The sequence below is a fragment of the Sprattus sprattus genome (assembly GCF_963457725.1).
Source record: "Sprattus sprattus genome assembly, chromosome: 16".
Taxonomy (NCBI): Eukaryota; Metazoa; Chordata; class Actinopteri; order Clupeiformes; family Clupeidae; genus Sprattus; species Sprattus sprattus.
This window is the reverse complement of record NC_137914.1, coordinates 29,294,867-29,318,220: the sequence shown is the minus strand read 5'-3', so window position 1 is coordinate 29,318,220 and position 23,354 is coordinate 29,294,867.

Sequence of the window (23,354 nt, the reverse complement as noted above, 5' to 3'; positions counted from 1 at the left end):
TACAACATTAAAACATTTCTCAATGAAAAGGGAACATGCATCACAATAATACTTCAGTGTAACCTGTACCTATGTGGAGTGCAAATATGTCTTGCTATTACACTCAAGGGGGTGCAACGGCGGTCTCTTGAAAGTCTGCACAGGAGGCCATCTTAAGGACGGAATAGCTTCCGGGAGGGATCAGTGGTACGTTAGGTAACGTCAGTGATCTTCACAATCGATTACACTCTTATCTTGCGGAAATGTTGACGGATTTACAAATTACTTGATTTACAATCGTCATTACCTTGGTAATAATTCTGGATGCTTGAACATGTTCAAATGTGCAGCTTAATTGTGTATTACGGATATTGTGTATCAGTCATTTTACATCAATTGGCGAGGCATAGGCTAATTGTTCTTTCTTTTCAATGTAACTTAAGTTGCACATAATAAAACTGAAGTTGCACATGATTTCCAATCGGGTTGGTTTGTTAAACATCTTACATTATGATTTCGACAGGACATTGCTGACTTTATTGCCAATGAAGATGCCATCATTTTGTGCAGCCTGCTCTATCGAACGCTCCCTTGAAACGAGACCTGTCAACGAGACCTGTCATGTTGTTTTCATATGAAAACCCATGTTTATAATTCTTCATAAGTATGTAGTGCCATAAGAAATATCTTACGTTTATAACAAACCAACCCGTTTGAAAATCGGTTGAAAATTGAGCAAGTTCTGGTTATTTAAAAGTACCACTACCAACACAATGTTAAGGGGGAGTGAGCTATACCGTCCTCAAAATGGCCAAAATTGCTCGAATTGTGCGGACATTCGACTCCGTCGGCAAGAAACGCAGGCAGGATATCTAGCCTTTATATAGATATCTATGATTACTACCCAACAGCTACACCCAGGGTGCGATTTGTCCAAAAACCAGAGGGGGGGATGTTTTTTTTTTTTATCATGGAAAAAAAACAAGCAATACATAGGCCTAATTCTCTTCATATACATGCATCATATATGTCTATGATATGATAATCGCTGCTAGACGCTCAGTTCTTGTGCTTCCTCTCATTCACGTTGAAATACTGACACCGAAACTGAAACTTTGAAACTGAAACGCAACTGTTTTGGACAGAACTCGCTAATTCAGTCAACAAATATTTTAATATTCATTGAACAGTAGCCTAATTAGCTGGCTTTGCTAATTTCCCTGTATGTAATGTTATTGTTACAATGTATACAATGTGTTTATGTGCATGGGGACGTTCGCGAATTCTGAGAATGATGACAGTTCGGGTAAGGTGAACGTTAGTGCCAGCGATGTAAGCAAGTGTAAGAAAACGCTGTCACAACCTGTCTGTTTTTTCAATAATTGAGGGTTATCCCCCCTATGTATGAAATTCATCCAGCTGAGGTGGAGATGTAAAAACCAGAGGGGGGGGTACATCCCCACCATCCCCCCCGGCAAATCGCACCCTGGCTACACCTACGTCTGCTAACACTACAGAATGCATAATTCCTACGGGCACTGCACTAGTAATAATAATGCACTGGTTAGTGTCCCAGTAGGAATCCACTGTTGCAGATATAGTCACCTCAATGATGTCCTCCATTTATTGTCCTGAATTATCTTTCTTGAAGGTAGATTGACCCTTAACCTTTTCATCAGTCTTCCAGCCGTCAGTAACTACCAATACTTGTAAGATTTGCTGTTTAATATTGATATAATACTAGTTAGTGTGCTTGCCCGAAGGGAAGCACAGTATTGTTGTTCTTTATTTATTTATTCTCCCCGTTTTTCTTGCAGCTAACTACGCCTCGCCCGTTCGAGGTACAGACGCCGTTCAAACACCGAAACGTCCGGCCCGATCTGGTGCAACCTGCTATGACTTTTCGTGGCGGTACTCCTTGCCACTCCTTTTTTATTTCTCTTTTTCATCACCTTTTTCTCTCATAGACTTAACATGGTGGAATGTTGAGCCATTGTGACGTCACCCACTCTAGCCAACTGAAATTAGATCAGTTCTCTTTTAAATGCCATAAAAATCATGTATATTGAAAACCACCATCAAGCTTTATATCACAGGCATATTCAACAGAAATCTGACTTTCAATCACAGGGATATTCAAGGATATTTAAGTATATTTTGAAGCCATAAAAATCATGTAATTCGTAAATCGTTTTGTACATTATTTCGTGAGCGGACAAGAGACTATATTTCTGTAACACGGAGGTGGCATCGAAATAAACTAGAAAATGCATTTCCTGAAGGAAATACCAGTGCATGAAATGCAAAAGTTAGGAAAGGAAGAAGAAAAGAAAGAAGAGTGAAAGAAGGAAAGAAGAAAGGAAAGAAGAGTGGAAGAAGGAAAGATGAGTGAAGAAAGGAGAGAAGAGAGGAAGAAGGAAAGAAGAGTGAAAGAAGGAAAGAAGAAAAGAAAGAAGAGTGAGGAAAGGAAAGAAGAGTGGAAGAAGAAAAGAAAGAAGAGTGAAAGAAGGAAATCATAGTTGAAGAAGGAAAGAAGAAAGGAAAGAAGAGTGAAAGAAGGAAAGAAGAAAGGAAAGAAAAGTGAAAGAAGGAAAGAAGAGTGGAAGAAGGAAAGAAGAGTGAACAAGAGTGAAAGAGAAAAAGAGAGTGAAAATATTGAAAAAAGGAGATAAAAATGGAGTGAAGAAGAGAGATTGAGTGTGAGAGAAAGTAGACTGAGAGGGATAGAGAGAAAGACGGAGAGATGGAGAGAGAAAAAAGTAGAGAATGGAAGGTGTCTTAATGTTCCTAGTTACAGTTAAATTGAGAGGGACAGAGAAAAGGTTCCTTGGATTTGGTGCAGGTGTCAGTGGAGCACAGGTGCAAGCCAGTTTAAAGACCCTATTATGATGTCATAATGGCCCAATGTAAGTCAATGGGAAAATTTAGATTCATTTTTATTTAATATCTTAAAAAGTACAAAGTTTAGAAAAGTAAAAAATACATAGTATAAGTGTCCTTTACAAGACCTACACGACAAAGTTTGAATGAAGTTTCTACGTTAAACGGTTCGGGCTGAATAAATCGTAGAAAAAGGTAAGAAGAATACGAAGAAGAAGAAGAAAATGCCTAGGAATAACAATACAGGGCATTTCATGCACTGTAATAAATGACTCGCTGGGCAGAGAGTTTCAACCTCCTCTTCCACAGACAGTAAGAGACAGGGTTAACACAACACACACAGCCATGGAAATGTAAAAAGCAGTTGAAAGTTTGAAACAACTCATTCGCGAAAACCATTGCTACAATATGCGAAGCAACTAGCCTAGCCCCATAGCAAAGCAGTTACAGGTTCAGTTTATACACCCGCTGTAACAGTGTTAACCAGTATGTGAGTAACGTGGGTTTTATGAAAGCATAGCGTGTGTAATGTGTAGCTATTTCATTCCGTTTGTTAACCTTTCCGGCTGTCTGTATTTACTAACCAGCAGCGGACGTAAAGGAAAGGGAATTAACCACGAAGTTAAAAACATGTTATCTATTTTGGCAGCGGAGCATTTTACTCCCCTGACATCTCGGAATGAAATAGCTACACACAATACACACGCTATGCTTTAATAAAACTCACGTTTTATGAGACACCAACAGAGGCACAGACAAGTCTTACCATTGAAGATCTTTTTGCACGCCAACGTTCATTCTGAAACTACATCAAATAATCCAGGTTTATCCATGTTGTTGTGGAGAACGAGAGTTGCATCAATCATATTTCATTAAAACTTCACACTTCTTACATTGGACATATCCACCAGCCTAATTAGAATCTGCATTGTCTACTGAGCAGAAATATCTCCATACAGTAGATTTCCCTTCGTTTAGTATCATTTTAAACTTTCCAGATGACTATTGCCCCCGCTCGTCAAGTGATACGTGTCCAGAAACAAGGCTCCTTTGTCTGGATAGCCAGAGCTAGCATAACTGCCATTGAAATCCAATGGTAATGCTACCTAGCTAGGTATGCTAACTGTCAGTATCCATCGTTAACTCGTTAATCGTTAACCATCATGTCACTGGCTTTAATTTAAGAATGGCATGTTAGTAGTACATTTAGTAGTATATTTAATATCAGTACACTTGATTCATTACTGCTGATGTGTTACTTATATATGTTACTTATTAGCAGCTAGCTACCTAGCCACTATGTGTTCCAATGTGTTTTCAGTTAGTGTTAGCGGCAAGCTAGCTGCTGTAATAGTTGAGTTGAGCTTCAGTTAAGACGCTGCGTACCGTACTTCATCATCACATTCGATTATTTATTACAAACAAATTCGAATTCAGCTGTAGGCATGAGATCTGTATCTTGGAGACTAATTGCATCCACAATTTAAGTACTGCAAGCTAGACTACTATGCAGTTGACACAACACAGGAGGTCCCTGGGCTTGAGAAGGGAAGGGAAGGAGTTTAATGTGGCTATAATATGGAATTTTAAATGTGCCTAAAACTAGACTAAATTTTAATGAGTTTTCGAAAACTAGACTGAAACTAAGAAGGATAACTATGACTAAATGTGACTAAAACTAATATGCATTTTTGTCTTAAGACTGAATCTAAAAATAGCTGCCAAAATGAACACTGAGATAGGGGACCCCTTAATCTGCAATTCATGGTTGCTAGCTCTAATCAGATGTACTACCTAGGCTTATAAGAGAACACTAACTTTTTATGCCAACGAACACCAATAACTAGAACTAATTTGACAGACTATAAACCAATGTGATACACGTGCTCTCTATCTATACAGTAGAAGTGTTGCTTACGTTAGATACTATACCTACAGTCTGACTCTAAGTGCATTAAGTCTAACAAGCTATATCTTACAATAAACTTTAAGTAAAGCTGGCTATGTAACCGCATTCATTCCATTATTGTTGCAGAGATGTTTCCTTTTACCAAGATAACAATTTCAACAATTCACTTAGCTCAGTAAGTCAGTATAACGACATTCTGGAACTATTATGACCATGACACCTGAAATGTTTGTGCTTAGTAAATATGCAAGTTTCATAATACAGAGAGACAATAAATATATTTACATTTGAAGCACAGACAAGATTTATTGCATCCGCAACCAATACAAAATCAAAACAAGCCCAAGTCTCCCTCAACAAATACCGCACAATTCAGGTGCACTCATTGATTAACACGACCTTTGGAGGAATAATTACACCCCATAAGAGATAATGTCACTTGAGCCTATTTTAAGACTTCTCCAAGCTAAATGTAACACACTAGGCCCTTTCACAATAAACAAACAAGCAAACAAACAAACAAAAACAGAACAACAAAGATACCCTCATATGTCTAAACGTCAGTGGAGCCAAAATATAATGGTTGAGCTTGGTTGCTTGCTAAAATATATTGGTTGAAAACAAAAAGGTGTATTCAGTGTCACTGCAGACGGTTACACTGGAAGGCTGGCAGATTCATCCTACAACCTGCATTCAACGTTGTACTGAACACAGAAAACACAGTACTATACAGATTTTGTTCTCAGATATCAGTCTGTGAGGCCCCTCAACAACATATGCGCACTCGGCCACTGCACTGCAGAGCAAGCACACTCTCGCAGTTCGTTCACGAAACGCATTCTAGTTTTAATATGTTGCTTCTCTACAAAGTCATGAAGTGAAGGAAACCGTTCAAATACATTTTTCATTTTAATAACATTAACCCCCGGATCGAATCGAAATCGGATCGAATCGGAAATCAGATCGAAATCGGATCGAATCGGATGGAATCAGAGAAAAACTTAAAAATCAGAATCGAATCGATTCTTGAAATTTGAATCGAAACCCAGCCCTAATAATAAGAATAATAAACCCTTAGTTTGAATACAAAACTAAACGTTCTCCACATTTCTTGACATCACATGTTTTTGTTGTCCTTTTTGGATACCCCAAACATGAGTAAGACCTCATCTGAAGCCCTATTGGTCAAGCTGCTTCTTCCTCAACCTGCACTACATCTGCACTGGATTTCTTAGTTTCCTGAATGCATTTCCAAATCTTGCTTTAATGAACAAAATTACCTAATGCAGTGCATTTGTTTGTTCTGAAATTCATTTGTAATATGTAGGTAATTTGTTCAGGTTTTATGGAGCTGTACTAAGCCTACATCATCTGGATTGCAGTGCAATGAAATAATGTATTCATTAATTATATGCTGCATACATTTGGGCATCCCAATTTATTGCACCTCTTTACTACCTTCAAGTATAACATGTATTCTCAAAATAACCAGTGTGATTGATTACATTCATGGGTAAAATTGTCTAAACATCCCTTTAAAGGCACCCAGTGCAACTTTCGAGGCTTAAAAATAGACATTCAATTTCTAGTCTTTTTGACACATAGTAAATTCCAATAACTCCATACCATTACATATCGACATTCAAGGAGCAAAGATGAGACATCGTTGTGTGGTGATAACTGATAGAAAATCGATAACAACAACAATCGCCGCCATTTTCTTTATTTATTGGTGTATGGAATCAGATCAATGCCTTAAATATTTTGTAATCTGTAATATAGATTTTGTATCTGTGAAACCATCTACACTTTCAAAAGCTATCTTCACTTTCAAAATCTATTTACAGATACGGATTTGAAATACGAAATGTATCTACACTTTCAAAAACTATCTACACTTTCAAAATCTATCTGCAGATACGGATTTCAGTTTCGAATTACAAAATCTTTTTGGCACTGTTTTTACGTGCCATAAAAGAGCCAATCAGCGCTTTTGGCAGATTTTCTAAAGCGCCAATCAACACATTGTATCCTGTACTGACTAGCCAATCAGCGCTTTGTCGGGACCTAGCAAGCTCATTATTCAATAATTCCAACCTAAATCTGCCACCGCTCTGCCTAGGGAGAGATCTGAGGTGTTCCCCGCATGGTTTGAATACAATTGGGTGTACGAACGCCGTGGGGGAAGTTAAACAAGCATGCCTTATGTCTGGCCCAAAGGGGCAGTGGTTATGACACTCATGTGGGAATGCGGTGCTTGGTGACATACTTTTAATGTGCTTGACATGAGCTCTGCATGCAAGCAACGTGTAGTTTTCCTCGGCACAAAACTTGTAACTCTCCGCAGGCTCTGTCCACTGCCTTCTACCACGTAAGAGCTGATGAACTATGGAATCAGATCAATGCTATAAATATTTTGTATCTGTAATATAGATTTTGTATCTGTAATATAGATTTAGTATCTGTGAAACCATCTACACTTTCAAAACCTATCTACAGATACGGATTTCAAATACGAAATGTATCTACACTTTCAAAAACTATCTACACTTTCAAAAACTATCTTCACTTTCAAAATCTATCTGCAGATACGGATTTCAGTTACGCATTACGGATTTCTGTTACGAATTACAAAATCTTTTTGGCACTGTTTTTACAGCCTTTCTAAAGATCCAATCAGCGCTTTTGGCAGATTTTCTAAAGCGCCAATCAACACATTGTATCCTGTACTGACTAGCCAATCAGCGCTAGCTTGCTGGCAACTGCTGGCCCGCTCATTATTATTCAATACTTATAACCTAAATCTGCCACCGCTCTGCCTAGGGAGAGATCTGGGGTCTCCCCCGCATGGTTTGAATAAAATTCGGTGTACGAACACCTTGGGGGAAGTTTAACAAGCATGCCTTATGTCTGGTCCAAAGGGCTGATGAACACCTGTACTATTTAGTTAATCTTAGGCTCTGGCGATTCAGAGATCGCTTGGGTGCAGAACGCATTGTAACTAAGAAATTGGTCTCGCTTGCTGCCTCATATATCTCTTCCACTGAGACGCTAGAAAACTCGCTTCCACAAAAAATACACAATAAAGAAGACTTCAGAAAATGGTTACAAATAGGCTACCCCAAAGTGCCATGAAAAGAAACGAAAATGACATTGCAAGGTGGTTTTGAGATCAGGCTGGTCATTATCCAGTTGTTGAGGATGCATATGCACTTAACGTTATACCCCCACCATCACTTTGCATGTGTCTGGAGAACAAGACAATAGCAGTCTGTCTGCTAAATTTTCTCATCGTGATAATGGGTCATATGAATACTGTTCATGGTTAACTTAATTAAATCTGAATAGGAGATCGGTCACGAAAATGCTAACATTAGCTTACGTTAGCTACCAAAGCAGATCCTAATATCTTCCATACAACAAGGATCTTTGAAACAGGTGGAACGAAGTGTGGAGTGAAAACCACTGACTGATTGTGCGTTTTACAATGACTTTATTAACAACTCCAAATATAGGACTTCTTACTTGTGCCATTTCTCGGTCTCTGATCCATGACAGCTGCATACACCGTTTCACTCAACTTTCCCAGTTCCCAGCAAGCTAGCGCTGATTGGCTCTTTAGAAAGGAAGTTAAGACAGTGCCAAAAAGATTTTGTAATTCGTAACAGAAATCCGTAACTCGTACTTGAAATCCGTAATGCTAAATGACCAAGTTCATACAGGAAACGGGAGAGGCGCCCCTAATTAGTGACAACACAACCTATCCAATCACCTTCGCTCTCATACGCCCGCGATAGTTTAAATCCTCCGGTCTCCAGGCTCACTCAGCTTGAGTTGATGCCGCTTATTTGCTGGAAAGGTGTGGATGGCGGGGAACACACGGTCTTACCGTAGCCTGAAACCCACTTCACAGAAAGACTTCTGTTTTAATATGCAAACAGCACCTGGTAAAAAGGACTAATTATGTTCACTTCTGTAACTTTATATTTAACGGGAACACCACGCAAAGAGAGCTCATACCTGGACAAAGATTTGCTACGCGTTGAGAACACTTGCCGTCCACACCGAGGCTTATAGGATAGCCTCCACACTGTAAGACCTTTTCCTCATCGATGGATTCGAATCGTGATTTGGATACGTTTGGATATTCGAAGGATTGTGTATTTCAATGGATTGCCAACTTGAAGCGGAGCCGTACGTCTTAATCGCAACGCATCTAAGTCCTAACGCGTTGAATCCCTACTGCGAGCAGGCCACAATCACGGAAGGTGGTGGGTAAAACATTATTTCTTGCCGACGTTATTGGAAATCCGGGGACTTGGAGATTGAAATGAAAGACTGTTCTAATGCTGCTGGATGATTAGGCCACTTGCTGTGCTGTTAAATTAACTCGGAACATTTTAAAAGTGCTGTGCTGTGCGTGTCGTGCATGGGCTATTGTCGGATGTTGTCAATCGTGCCGTTCTATTGAGCTCTTTGAACTGACGCGTTACCACGCAAGGATGAGTCTAGAGGAAGTAAATCGCCAGATAAGGCAAGACCGCCGTTGTCTCTGCAGACGAAAGTGACTGTACTGCTTCTAATCTGTGTTTGGAATGGGGTGCAGTGGCGAAGATGGAGAGGACGAGGATAATGGAGAGGATGCCATGGAACGCCTATCTTCATGCTCATTTGAAGTCACAAACATCAAGTTGTTGAAGGGCTGTATAACCCACTACTCCTCTCTGTTGAAGGGCTGTATAACCCACTACTCCTCTCTGTTGAAGGGCTGTATAACCCACTACTCCTCTCTGTCAAAGGGCTGTATAACTCACTACTTCCTCTCTGTTGAAGGGCTGTATAACCCACTACGCCTCTCTGTTGAAGGGCGTATAACCCACTACTCCTCTCTGTTGAAGGGCTGTATAACCCACTATTCCTCTCTGTTGAAGGGCTGTATAACCCACTACTCATCTCCGTTGAAGGACCGTATAACCCACTACTCCTCTCAGGTAATGATGTCAATCTGGTTAAGATTTTGTTGTGCCTGAAGAAAAACACTCCTCAATGTAAGGTTACTTTAATGACAAAGATGAATTCCAGCAGCAATTCACAAAATAACAATATGAGCTACAACTAGTAGCCTACTTCTACATGCACTATCTAACATTACTATCAGCAGGAAATGAATATGATGATAAAAATCATAAATGATACTGATAACAAAGAATGATAATGGACTACATGAATTATGTTACATGCTTTATCCAACCTTGTAACAGGCACTTCTGTCTAATGTGGAGCTCCAGTGTGGAGTTCTAATGCAGAGCTCTGATGTGGAGTTCTAATGTGGAACTCTAATGTGGAGTTCTTGTGTAGATTGGAGCTCCAATGTGGAGTTCTAGTGTAGAGTGGAGCTCCAATGTGGAGTTCTAGTGTGGTACTCTAATGTGGAGTTCTAGTGTGGAGCTCCAATGTGGAGTTCTAATGCAGAGCTGTGGTGTGGAGCTCTGATGTGGAACTCTAATGTAAATTAACGATGTTAAATCGCTGAAATGGTTGAGATTACTGTTAATAACAAGTTGAAAGCCAAACGAAGGATTTGAGTTGTGTCTGCTGAAAAATTGTTGGCATACACATGCAAGTTATATTACAGCGTAGGGTCTGTTGGGTAGCGTCTATGCGGGCTTCCCTTCCCGAGGTTAAATTACTTCGTATAGGGGAATGATTCAGTCTTCAGTCCGCCGTTTCTCTCTTCAGCTGCACACTATATGAGGTTGGGGATGGCCAAATCAACACTGAATTCCTATGACATTGCTTGGTCTCACTTCACCTCCTTCTGTGCTGCTTTCACGCTGTATAAACATTCCGATTATAAACTCCTTCATTGTGCATCTATCTATTAATCCAGAAATCTCTGTGTCGGTGCGTCCGTCTAGGGCGTATCTCCCCGACGGTATTTACGTTCGTATGAGATTTCGCTTGTAGCTACGCATATCGTGAACCTGTGCATCCTTGATTTTGAAGATTTTGAATTCATAGTTCGCGAGATATTTGTATTTACCGTTGCGGTAGGCACTATGGGTAGTGAGGCACTATGGGCGGACCCGTGCAATGTGAATGATGTCAGTCATAGAACAGTCGTTGTCATAGATGTTACCCAGCTGATGCGTATGGGCCTGGCATGTAACCAACTCTCATTACCATGTTAAGTAGTATATTGTAGTTGATGTATTCGTATAAGAGCTTCTATCAACGTGCTGGTTAGCTAGACCAGTAACCATGCGTCATGCATCAACTGACGCAATGAGAGAGCTTTCCGATGTGTCCCGATGTATCTGTTGTAATTCGTGTACTTTGTTTTCTCAATTTGTAATAATATAAACTCAGTCTGCTTTTCCCTGGCTGGGAGAGGCCGTCATTCGGAAGATACTGTGTGTGATCGCCTTGCTCTGGGTTCATTAAACCTGTCAGAGCATGAATAAAGTGCTGGGTGCCATCAAAATCACAAGCAAAGGGTGGAGTACTACACCACTATAAATGGTAGCTATATTGATAAAACCTCGGAGGCTTTCAGATTGTACATTGCTTTTCCATCTGTACTACGGAGTCCACGAAATACGCGCAATTCTCGCTGTAAGTTATGTTGGGCTTTCAATCCCACTTCGGACCTTACCATGTCCGATCTCTTATTAGATCACGACCACTCACTCTAATTTTAAAACTCAAACTGATACATTTTGCAAGGGTGTGCCTATCATTATTTCTGCCTCTAACAATGATTTCTGTCCCTTATCTTCCATATCGCGCCTCCCGATGTTCTGCTGCCCCCGATGAGCCCCTGTTCCTCACACTGGACGGCAAGCCCATGACCAGAGCCTGGTCTTCAAAAAGCTGGAGTCCATTTGCCAGCTGCGGCTTGGATCCTAAAGCATACACGCCTCATTCCTTCAGGATCGGAGCTGCCACAGTGCTGCGCCTAAAGTACCGGCTGCCACCCTTAAAGAATGGGCCGCTGGTCATCTCAGCTTATGAACGCAACCCTTCCACGTCCCACCTTCCTGTCTCCACCCGGCCGACCTTAAGCAGATGGGTCCCCCCTTATGTGCCGTGGTTCTGCTTAAGGTTTCTTCCTGCCCAACAGGGAGTTTTTCCTTGCCCCTGTTGCCATTGTGCATGCACTAAGAGGGTTCAGGCTGGGCCCTGTTAAGCGCCTAGAGGCAATTGTATTATTATGGCGCTATTTAAATTGAATTGAATTGAATTGAATATGTCAGACCTAACGCCAAAGACATTGTCAATGGCCAAAAGCTTATGAGTAATGCTCAGGTGGTGCTGGGACCCCTTAACCTGTTGTTTATTCTTCACATTGTTGCTCTTGGGGGGCGTCACTCCAGCCTGCTGTCATTGTTCAGGCATTCTTATTCTATTCTTCTTTCTATTTATCACATTCACTGGTAGGTCATTAGCAACCTCCGTCTTCGACCTGAGGTACACACATTGTCACTAGTTATCGACACTGGTATTTTAGTTCACTTAGCTTGCCCATGCTTTCACCAAGGCTGGGTTTCATGTATAGGTCACTGAAACTGAAACATGTTGCAGCAGCACACCAGGGTTTTTCCTGCATAGAGAAAATGTAGGCGCGCGCCTAAGCCGTTTTCCCGAACGCCTATGAAAAATCCAGAGGCAAAAAAAAAAGTCTGCGATTAAAAAAAAACTGTCATCCAATTCAGCTTAATGGTGTTTTAAGCGCTCACGTTGAATTCAAGCAGCAGCAGCAGATCCCGCCTCCTACCCCCTCAGCCAATCATTGAACAGAGGCTTCTCCAAATTCGCCAGACATTAGTCACTTTAATTAGATTTTTTTTGTATAAAGCAGCTAGCAAGCAGTTGCCTACATTATCTTAAAAAAACAATACTTTGATAGTAGGCTTTAAGTTTTATTTAAGCAGTGTGTTCGTGAACCTATATATCCTATGTGTGATGGTAAGACTAATATTAATGCCATATGTACAATAACTGATTTATGAGAGCATCCAAAGACTGGTGGCTGCCGATTTAGCAGTCAACCTACCTTACTCTGTACGTTTAGATGCTTACTAGTAGCTGTAAGCCATTAGATGCCTGGGAAATATTTAGTATCTATAAATAACAGCTCACCTTTATCTTTTTAACCAGATTTGTAAACAGGTCGCGATCAACAGGCTCAATAGGTAGCCTACAATAGGCTACCTTGGTTAAAAATCGAATTACGGTAGAGTCATGCTAGCATTGCGCTAAATAATTAGGCAGCTAACATTAATAAGTGGTGTTTACATAAAGTCACTTATTGTATAAATATTATCCTAAAACACCTTCACTAGTTGTTTTAAGCAGACTTGTGAGCAATTCATCACGTATGCAATGCACGTCAGCGAATATGTTCTGAATAGTATGTTTCAAGTAGGCTACAGCCGAACTCTCGTTCTGTTTTGATCAATAGTAATCGAGTTGATAAGTCTGATCTATTCTGTGAGGTGCGCGAATGGACAGAGCCAATCACTTAATTACTCAACCTGCGGATGCATCCTGACTTCATCAGTCGGCGGTTTCAATATTCATGGCTTTCAATTTATTAAAATATCTGCTATGTTGAGAACTTACACAGGTGTAGGCTATTACTTGATTTGTCTACGCGTTTAAACGAGTACCAGTAGAACGGCGGGGCCTCGGGAAGGCAGACAACAGCATTGGTTTTGAAAGCTCAACTCGTTTGTGTTGCATCTCGAATATAATAATATTAATATTATTATTGATAAACCGGTGCGGTTGAAAACTGTCGTTCCACTGCGAGGGCCAGCCCGACGTACACGAATACACCTGTACAAATGCACATTCAATTTCCACTCAAAATACTGTCAAAAGTTTGAGTATTGATTTCCAACGCAGCCTCCATTGGTGAAAATAATGGTATGTAGGTTTGTATAATAAACATGAATAGTAATAATAGATAAACTTGACTTTCATAATTCGTATGTTCCATTTCTGACCACTGGTTAGTTCTAGATTCTATTGATATAGATTTCAGTAGTTTGCATATACGAGGTAAACCTTGATCTTGAATCTTTGAACCATACATGATAGCACCATGGGGCTTGGACTATTGTCAATATATTAGCCTATCTATTTTAATTTAAAGTGGAAGCAAAATGATAGCCTCCATTATTTATGAAATGTAAAAAAAAAAACATTGATTTCTGCTGATAGGAAACACAGACTGTGCGCGCATAGCGCGCAATTTTTTTATTTGGGAGCACCGAAGAGCCATTTTAACCCAGGAAAAACCCTGCACACATGTCTGGCGTCCATCTGCCATGTCGGGGTTTTCGTTAAATCCTGCTTGTATTTATTGTGGCAGCAATTTACAGTGTAAATTGTGTTCAAGCTGCTGCTTAATCTTGCTGCAGCAGTTGCAATGTGCAGCTTTATCTTGCAGCAGCAGCTTGAGCAGATCTAGGGCGCCATGACCAAACATACTACCTTGTATTTACATTAATAAAATCTGTTACTTATTCTGAGAGTTCCTGTCTGAAATGATCAAGTGTGTCATCATTCAGGCATTCTCTTATTCTATTCTTCTTTCTATTTATCACATTCACTGGTAGGTCATTAGCAACCTCCGTCTTCGACCTGAGGTACACACATTGTCACTAGTTATCAACACTGGTATTTTAGTTCACTTAGCTTGCCCATGCTTTCACCAAGGCTGGGTTTCATTTATAGGTCACTGAAACTGAAACATGTTGCAGCAGCACACATGTCTGGCGTCCATCTGCTATGTTGGGGTTTTCGTTAAATCCTGCTTGTATTTATTGTGGCAGTAATTTACAGTGTAAATTGTGTTTAAGCAGCAGTTGCAATGTGCAGCTTTATCTTGTGCAGCAGTTGCAATGTGCAACTTTATCTTGCTGCAGCAGTTGCAATGTGCAACCTATCTTGCAGCAGCAGCTTAAGCAGATCTAGGGCGCCATGACCAAACATACTACCTTGTACTTACATTAAATAAAATCTTTTACTTACTCTGAGAGTTTCCTGTCTGAAATGACCAAGTTCATACAGGAAACGGGAGAGGCGCCCCTAATTAGTGACAACACAACCTATCCAATCACCTTCGCTCTCATACGCCCGCGATAGTTTAAATCCTCCGGTCTCCAGGCTCACTCAGCTTGAGTTGATGCCGCTTATTTGCTCCCTCCTCCTCCCCAGCTCCACCTGTCTAGATCTGCTTATAGTTAAAGGGGGTTTTCGTTAAATCCTGCTTGTATTTATTGTGGCAGTAATTTACAGTGTAAATTGTGTTTAAGCAGCAGTTGCAATGTGCAGCTTTATCTTGTGCAGCAGTTGCAATGTGCAACTTTATCTTGCTGCAGCAGTTGCAATGTACAACCTATCTTGCAGCAGCAGCTTAAGCAGATCTAGGGCGCCATGACCAAACATACTACCTTGTACTTACATTAAATAAAATCTTTTACTTACTCTGAGAGTTTCCTGTCTGAACTGAAATCCGTAACTGAAATCCATATCTGCAGATAGATTTTAAAAGTGAAGATAGTTTTTGCAAGTGTAGATACATTTCGTATTTGAAATCCGTATCTGTAAATAGATTTTGAAAGTGAAGATAGTTTTTGAAAGTGTAGATACATTTCGTATTTGAAATCCATATCTGTAGATAGGTTTTGAAAGTGTAGATGGTTTCACTATACAAAATCAATATTACAGATACAAAATCTATATTACAGATTACAAAATATTTATGGCATTGATCTGATTCCATAGTCACGGCTCCAATTCGAATACACTATTCATTCACGCCGGAAGGCTGAAATATGTCAATCATCTCCTGAGCCCGCCCCCTCAGGAGCGCATAAAAGGCAGTGCTTGACATATGAACATCCTCTTGGACAATTTTGAGCGTAACATAAGAACACACCCACTCCAAGAAAAATGGACACTGTACACGCAATCTTTGTAATGTCTGCGGTTCCACTAAAGGAACCGAGGTTACGTAAGTAACCGAGACGTTCCTTGTCGTAGGAACACTACGACATTACAGATGGGACCGTATCCCTTCACGCGTGAAAAATACAGTGTCAATCAACCTTGACCAGCTCCTCGTATTTCTGACCTCCCAAGAGGCACACACGGTAGCTGGTGGTTAACGGTTCATCTGCGTTTGACCATAAAAGCTAATGAACACATAGTATATTTTTAATAACCATTCCACGTAGACTACAACGATTTCCAATCGTATGTCCACACGATATCCCCATATACCGGAATGTCAGCCTTTACCATGAAAAGGACTGACAACCGTTCATATCTAAGAAACCATTCACAGGCTCTGGGGGGCTATTGAATTTTCAGCGTGCAAGACTCCCTGCAAGAAGGAGGGGGTCGACACATCTAACATATAGAATCTAATGAAGGTGTTGCGAGAATTCCAACTCGCAGCCTTACATATGTCTTCAACTGAGACGCCTTTCAACAAGGCCCAGGAGGAAGCAACTCCCCGAGTGGAGTGCGCACGCAACTTTACTGGGGGCTCTAAAGATAAACTCTTATAAGACAAAACGATAGCCTCCACTATCCAACGGGAAAGGCTCGGTTTTGAAAGAGGTCTGCCCCTTGCCTTTGCGCCAAAGCAGACAAACAGCTGGTCAGTTTTTCTGAAAGCACTTGTGCGCTCCGTATAACATCGGAGAGCGCGCACCGGGCAAAGTTTATTCAGGCGCTCCTCCTCCGCCGAAGCGAAAGGAGGCGAAAATACTGCCAATTCAATTACTTGGTTGCGAAATGGAGTCGAAACCACCTTGGGTGTGTAGGCAGCGATAGGTCGCATAACCACTTTGTCACAAGCGATCGCGAACTGAAGGCAAGATGCGCTGACTGACAGAGCTCGCAAATCGCCCACGCGCTTGGCTGACACCAGAGCCAGTAAAAGCGCAGTTTTAAAAGAGACAAATTTCATGTCTACTTCCTCGAGGGGCTCGAACGGAGGCCCTGTAAGAGCGTGTAAAACCACCAGTAGATCCCATGAGGGCACCAAGTGCCTGGCAGGCACTCTGAGACGCCTAACGCCAGCCATAAAGCGTGACGTTAAAGGGTGATTACCTGGGGTTTTACCATTGATGCCTGCATGACAGGCCGAAATAGCCGCCAGGTAAACTTTGAGAGTGGAAGCAGCCTTCCCCTCGTCAAATAAATGCTGCAGGAATTCTAAAATGACGCTCAGAGCGCAGTTGATGGAGTCGTACTGACGCGCGACACACCATTGATCAAACTTGTCCACTTCAGCGTATAGAGGGACCGTGTCGACAGAGCCCGAGCACTCTGTATTGTGGACACCACCGCATCAGACAGACCCGAAGCTATGAGCCTGCTCCTTTCAGGTGCTAGGCACTGAGCTGCCACAGCTCCGGTCGGGGATGCCATATCGTGCCGTGCGCCTGAGTCAGGAGATCCGTCCGTAGAGGTAGCACCCAGGGAGGCCGCACTGACATCCTGTAGAGATCTGCGCACCATGGTCGATTGGGCCAATGGGGGGCTACTAATATTAATTCTCTGCCCTCATCCATTATCCTGCTCAGCACCTGCTGAAGGAGAGGGATTGGGGGAAAAGCGTAAAGACGCCTGTTCGGCCATTGGTGGCCCAGCGCGTCCACACCTAATGGGGGGTTGTCTCCCCCCAGCGAGAACCAGAGCAGGCAACAGGCGTTTTCCCTGTTGGCAAACAGGTCCACCTGAGCCCTGTGAAAACATAGCCAGATCTGTTCGATCACTTGAGGGTGCAGACACCAGTCTGCCGCCCGTGGATTGCCCCTCGACAACAAGTCCGCGCCCCAGTTGAGGTGGCCCGGAACATGAACTGCTCTGAGGGAACTGATGCGAGTTGCCGCCCACATGAGCAGGCGGGTTGCCAGGTGATGCAGCGTCGGAGACCGAACACCCCCTTGGTGATTGATATAAGCGATCGCTGACGTGTTGTCTGTCCTGACTAGATCGTGCTGACCGTTTAACACGGGCAGACAGTGCTGCAGCGCCAGGAAAATCGTTTTGAGTTCTAAGACATTTATGTGTGACTCGGCCTCCGTCGCAGACCAGAGGCCGTTCACTGATTTCCCCTCGCAGATCGCTCCCCATCCTGTCGTGGAAGCGTCTGTGGTTATCACTAAACGACGTGTCACTATGCCCATCGGCGCTGCCGCAGTGAGGAAGTGTGGCGTTCTCCAGATCGCCAGTGCTTTCAGGCACCTGGCATCCACTGTCACCCTCTTGTAACTGTTCCTGGTGGAACTGAGTTTCAGAGAGAGGTACCACGATTGGAAGGGCCGTGCGTGTAGCATTCCGAGTGGTAACGCTATAGCGGCCGAAGCCATCATCCCCATCAGCCTTTGGCAAAGAAGGGATGAGACTTTCTTTTTCAGTTTGAACTGACTCACACACGACCTGATTGCCTCTATTCTTCCTTGAGATAAACCAATCATCATAGAGGTGGAGTTTAAAGTCATGCCTAGGAAGAGAGCGGATTGACTGGGAATTAAGACGCTTTTCTCTATGTTCACCACGAAGCCAAGACGATGTAGGTGCAACACCACTAGATGGCACTCTTGCAACGCCGCTTCTTTTGACTTTGAACAAATAAGCCAGTCGTCTAAGTAGTTGTGAATTCGCAAGCCTTGTCTCCGCAAAGGGGCGATGGCTGCTTCTACGCATTTCGTTAATACCCTTGGTGCCAGAGCTAGGCCGAAAGGCAGCACGCAGAACTGATATGCCTTCCCTCCGAACGCAAACCTCAGAAACTGTCGGTGTCTGGGGTGAATCGGGATATGGAAGTATGCGTCTTTTAGATCGATGGAGGTGAACCAATCTCCTGATCTTACGTATTGAATTAACAGACGAGGGGTCAGCATTCTGAATTTCATCGTCATGAGAGCTTTGTTCAGAATACGGAGGTCTAAGATCGGTCGATATTTTCCGTCCTTTTTTGGAACCAGAAAATAGCGACTAAAGAAGTTGGTGGAGCAGGCGGCTTGCCCAGCCGCCAGGTACGCCTTCTCAGCCAACGAAGCCTGGTGACGGGAAATCCGGGACGGCAGGGTGGGCTTCTGGCCGAGATGCGCTGTGGGAGCAGAGGGCGAGAGGTATGCAGCCGAGGCGTCTTCTACCTGAGGGACAGAGAGGTAGCCGCTCTCCTTTGACTGGTCGAGGTGGAGGTAGGCGGCGAAGCCTGGGACCGGAGCCCGTCCAGAGTAAGGTGTGGCCCAGGTCGCTGTGTGCTCCCTGTGCACCTCCGCGAAGAAGGGGAGGGGGCTGGGAGCTGAGGCTGGAGGGCCGCCGTAGAACTCGCCGTCCAGCAGGGAAGGCTGCACGACGGGGGGTGACGGGAGAGGGAGACCGAGGTAGGTCGCAGCCCTCAGCGCCACCTCATGCAGTTGTTGGCCCAGGGTCCTGGAGGTGATGGGCAGCTGCTCGGCCACGTCCATCTCCTCGCTCTCAGACGAGAGCTCCTCGAGTTCGGGCAGGCTCTCTGTGTCCAGTCCGAAATCCAGCTCGAGGGCAGGCAACTCCTCAAAGGAGGAGGGCAGTTCCACCGCCTCGCGTTCCTTGGTCACCAGCGGGGCGAGGGGAGGTATGGGAGAGGGGGAAGGGCTAGCGGGTGAGGCTACAGCTCGAGGACGGTTGCCAGACACCACGCTGCTGGAAGCTGACGGAGCACGAGGGCCGAGTGGGGGAGCCCCCCCAGTCAGCGCTGGAGTACGCGCACCAGAGCCGCTGCGTTGCCAGAATCCATTTTGGCACAGAGTTCACATGCGGGGTCGTCGTCACCAAGGGCGGCAGCTGCGTGGTCCTTGCCCAGGCAGCGAAGGCACAGGCAATGACGGTCCCCCTTCTCTCTGGCGTGCCCGCAGTCCAGGTACACCTGTCTGGAGGACATAACTGCAAAAAACAGGAATTAGTGCGAGTGAAGTAAAGTAACAAGCACTTAGCAGGTGGTTAGCAAGCTAGTCAGCGACTGGCTAGTAACACGTTACAATACAGCGACTCGACAGAATAGCAGAATAAAACAAGCCAATAAACTCGTTGCACCCAGAGCTAGTGAAAGGGATAAAAACCCAACTCACCGGCTACAAAGAGTTAGAAGCACACAAGGATAAATTAGCAAGTAGCAATAGCAAATTCTGAGCGTAACGATGAGTGAGGTTAGGTACGGATACCTAACGTCGAAATTGGAAAGAGGATGTTCATATGTCAAGCGCTGCCTTTTATGCGCTCCTAAGGGGGCGGGCTCAGGAGATGATTGACATATTTCAGCCTACCGGCGTGAATGAATAGTGTATTCGAATTGGAGCCGTGACAATGTCACGTCCCATCTGTAATGTCGTAGTGTTCCTACGACAAGGAACCCTGCAGTTAAGATAGGGAAGAAGACAGTCTTCTGGAGATCATGGCATACTAAGGGAATTGCCACCATCAGAGATTTATTTGAGGACAAAATATTGTATTCATTTCAAGGGCTTAAAGAAAAATATAATCTTAAGGATAAAGGGGACTTTTGGAAATATCTTCAGTTACGCAGTTGTGTATTATCTATAGGTTGCAATACAGCACAAGTTGAAGGTGTCCTGCAGAATTTCTTGAAGCTTCCCAAGATGGTGCAGTCATCTTCTGTTTTCTATAAAATGGCTGCTAATGCTCTGTATGGTGAAAGTGAAAATCTGAGGATTATATGGCAAAAGGATTTAGGCATTGAAATAGAACAAGAGGTTTGGGAGAATATTGTGCATAACATGGGTTGGCCAGTGCGAGATATAAAGACCAAATATATACACTATAAAACAATTCATAAATATTACTGGACTCCAGTTAGACTTAAGAGGCTTGGTTTAATTCAAAGTAACGAATGTTGGAAATGTAGGAGCTCAATGGGTACTTTTTTTTTTACATCTCATGTGGGACTGTCCACTGGTGTCCCCTTTTTGGGCTCGAGTAATTGGGACTATGGAAGAGTGGCTGGAGCAGCCCTTACCAAGTTTACCTCGTTTATTCTTACTTGGCGACAAAACGATACTAACAGCTGGACTTACAAAGGTACAGTTGGGTCTAGCTCTAGCGGGCTCCCTTAACGCAGCCAAAGTTATTCTAAGGAAATGGAAAATTACAAGTGCGTCATGTTATAAGGACTGGATTGAGCTCATGACCAGTACAGCCTCTTCTGAACTAATGCTGGCCAAGGTGGGAGACTCTGGGCCTGATTTACTAATATGCGAGCGCTGCTTAATCTGCGTTCGCACATTAACGCACTGTGTTTTTGCGCATTTTTCGTGGTATTTATCAAACCACATCTGCGCTGGGCACGGTGTGCTTACTCCGCCCTTTAAGGGCCTGATTTACTAACTTTGAAATTGCGAACTCAGCTCAATCTGCGCCTTTGCGAGGCGCACATTAACGCACGGTGTTTCCCTGCATTTTCCGTGATATTTATCAAGCCAGATCCGCGCTGCATGGGCAATCATTATTTAGCGCACTGTTAAAAGACTGGAGAAATTGCTTGCAATTTATTGCCACCATGGAGATTCGAGGAAGAAAAAACTAAGGTTCAGCGAAGAGGAGAAAGATATATTGGTTCACGTTCGCTCAATCACTGAACCTGATTCAATGGGTTATATTGTTGTTTTGCCCGCCATCACCTACAGCGAGATGTTGAAAAGAACACGATTATAAACAGGGCTCGAAATTAACTTTTTGGCTTACCAGCCAACATGGCTGGTAGATTACATTTTTTACCAGCCAATCATATTTTTTACCGGCCAAAATTAAACCTGCCATTTCAGACCTACTCTGACATTGTTTGATCTAAACAATCTTTACCTATGATTTTAATATCATTGTTAATCACTCTCAGAATGGATTAAAAGAAATCAACCAATATTGCCCAATTGGCTGGTGACTGCCGCAACATGCGCTGTATGCTATACCCGGGAATCCTTAAAGGCCCTCCTTCACGACACATTCATTATTTAATTTACTTTTGCATGACCACAATTTTTTAAAGCACATTCAAGAGTTGCCTATTAAAAATGTACTTCAGATGAATTAATTTAACCTCATAAGAAGCGCTGCATTAGGTCTACTAAAAAAAAATCTAAATTAAGCTTTTAAATGACACCTATATGATAGATAAATATTGTCCAACTAACACTACAGCATGGATATTCAAAAGCTTATCATACTATAGTCTTACTGATCTGACAAAAAACCGCATTGAAAAAAACTAAGGGAAGGCAAACAGTACCTCTGCTTCACTGAAGGGGACGTGCGAGAGGAAAGGAAAAAAACTTACCGGAGCATGGAAGTGTAGTGGGCGAAAGGCTTGATGTTTTGAATACACGTGTTACACAAAATACAATGAGCCACCTACTGCAACATGCCCTTGGTGTAGCTGTAGCTGCTGTTGTGGCTGTTGTTTCTTCCTCCCTAGATGTTCTCTGCACCTTTGCTTGAGGTGATGCAACGGCAATGAATCAGCACATTATTTTAGCTTTCGTTTAACTGCGTTAACTTGCGTGTGGTCAACTTTAAAATCGCGCTCAAAATATTAGAACTTTATAACCTTTGTATTCACCGGCAAAGTATTAGAACTTTGTTTTCGCTGGCAAAATTGTTGTATTAAAATTCTAAGAACTTTATGTTACCCCTTCCCTTCTCCCACTGTTCGTGTTGGCGTTGCAAGCTATTTTTAACCATGACGGGCGCAATAGTCGGGAGATTTGCTCCGTAATGTCACTCGCCAAGTGGCGGAGCATCGGAGACAATTTAGTCGCCAGCCCAAAAATCTACACGCCATTGGCGCTTGGCGGGTGCCAATTTCGAGCCCTGATTATAAATAATATGCTATTGGTGGCATTAATGCATAAACTATCTATTATAACAATATAGATGTGTACATGGCGAGATTAATACGTTCTACAAGGGACATGGGTTCACTACAATATATCCCCACTGAAACAAATACATTAGTAGCCAGGTCTCTCCAAAATCACCGTTGCTCAATCATGGATAGATGGCACTATTCCGGAAGATAAAACTGTCATGGACAGACCACTACCACGTAAGTAATGGTCATGTTGGCATCACATATGACCTGGACATTCATTGAATATGTGTGCTTTCTGTTTCGTTAAACGTGTTCGTGGATTGAAGATGGGACTGTTTGCATGTGGGTGCGATGAATGGCTCCAATTACGTTCGGAAAGTTTAATTTCAGCTATCGTAGTGGGGAAATGTATATTGACCAGTGCCCCGTAGCAATGTGTCGAGTACCTGGGTGAATATTTGGCTGAGTGAAGGCTGAGATATAGGCTACCAACTGCTGATGCTATAAATGTTTGAAATGATCCGATGCCAATATTTGCAATGTTGTCCAGAGTCTACCAACTGATTGAATGGAATGTGATCTCCGGTTGGAGTGTTAGATGTCGTCTCTGATCTGGTTCAGTAATTGAAGTATTGCGTGGCTTTTAACCTGTACCGTCTAATGATTTGTGGTTCATTTAACTGAAAATGT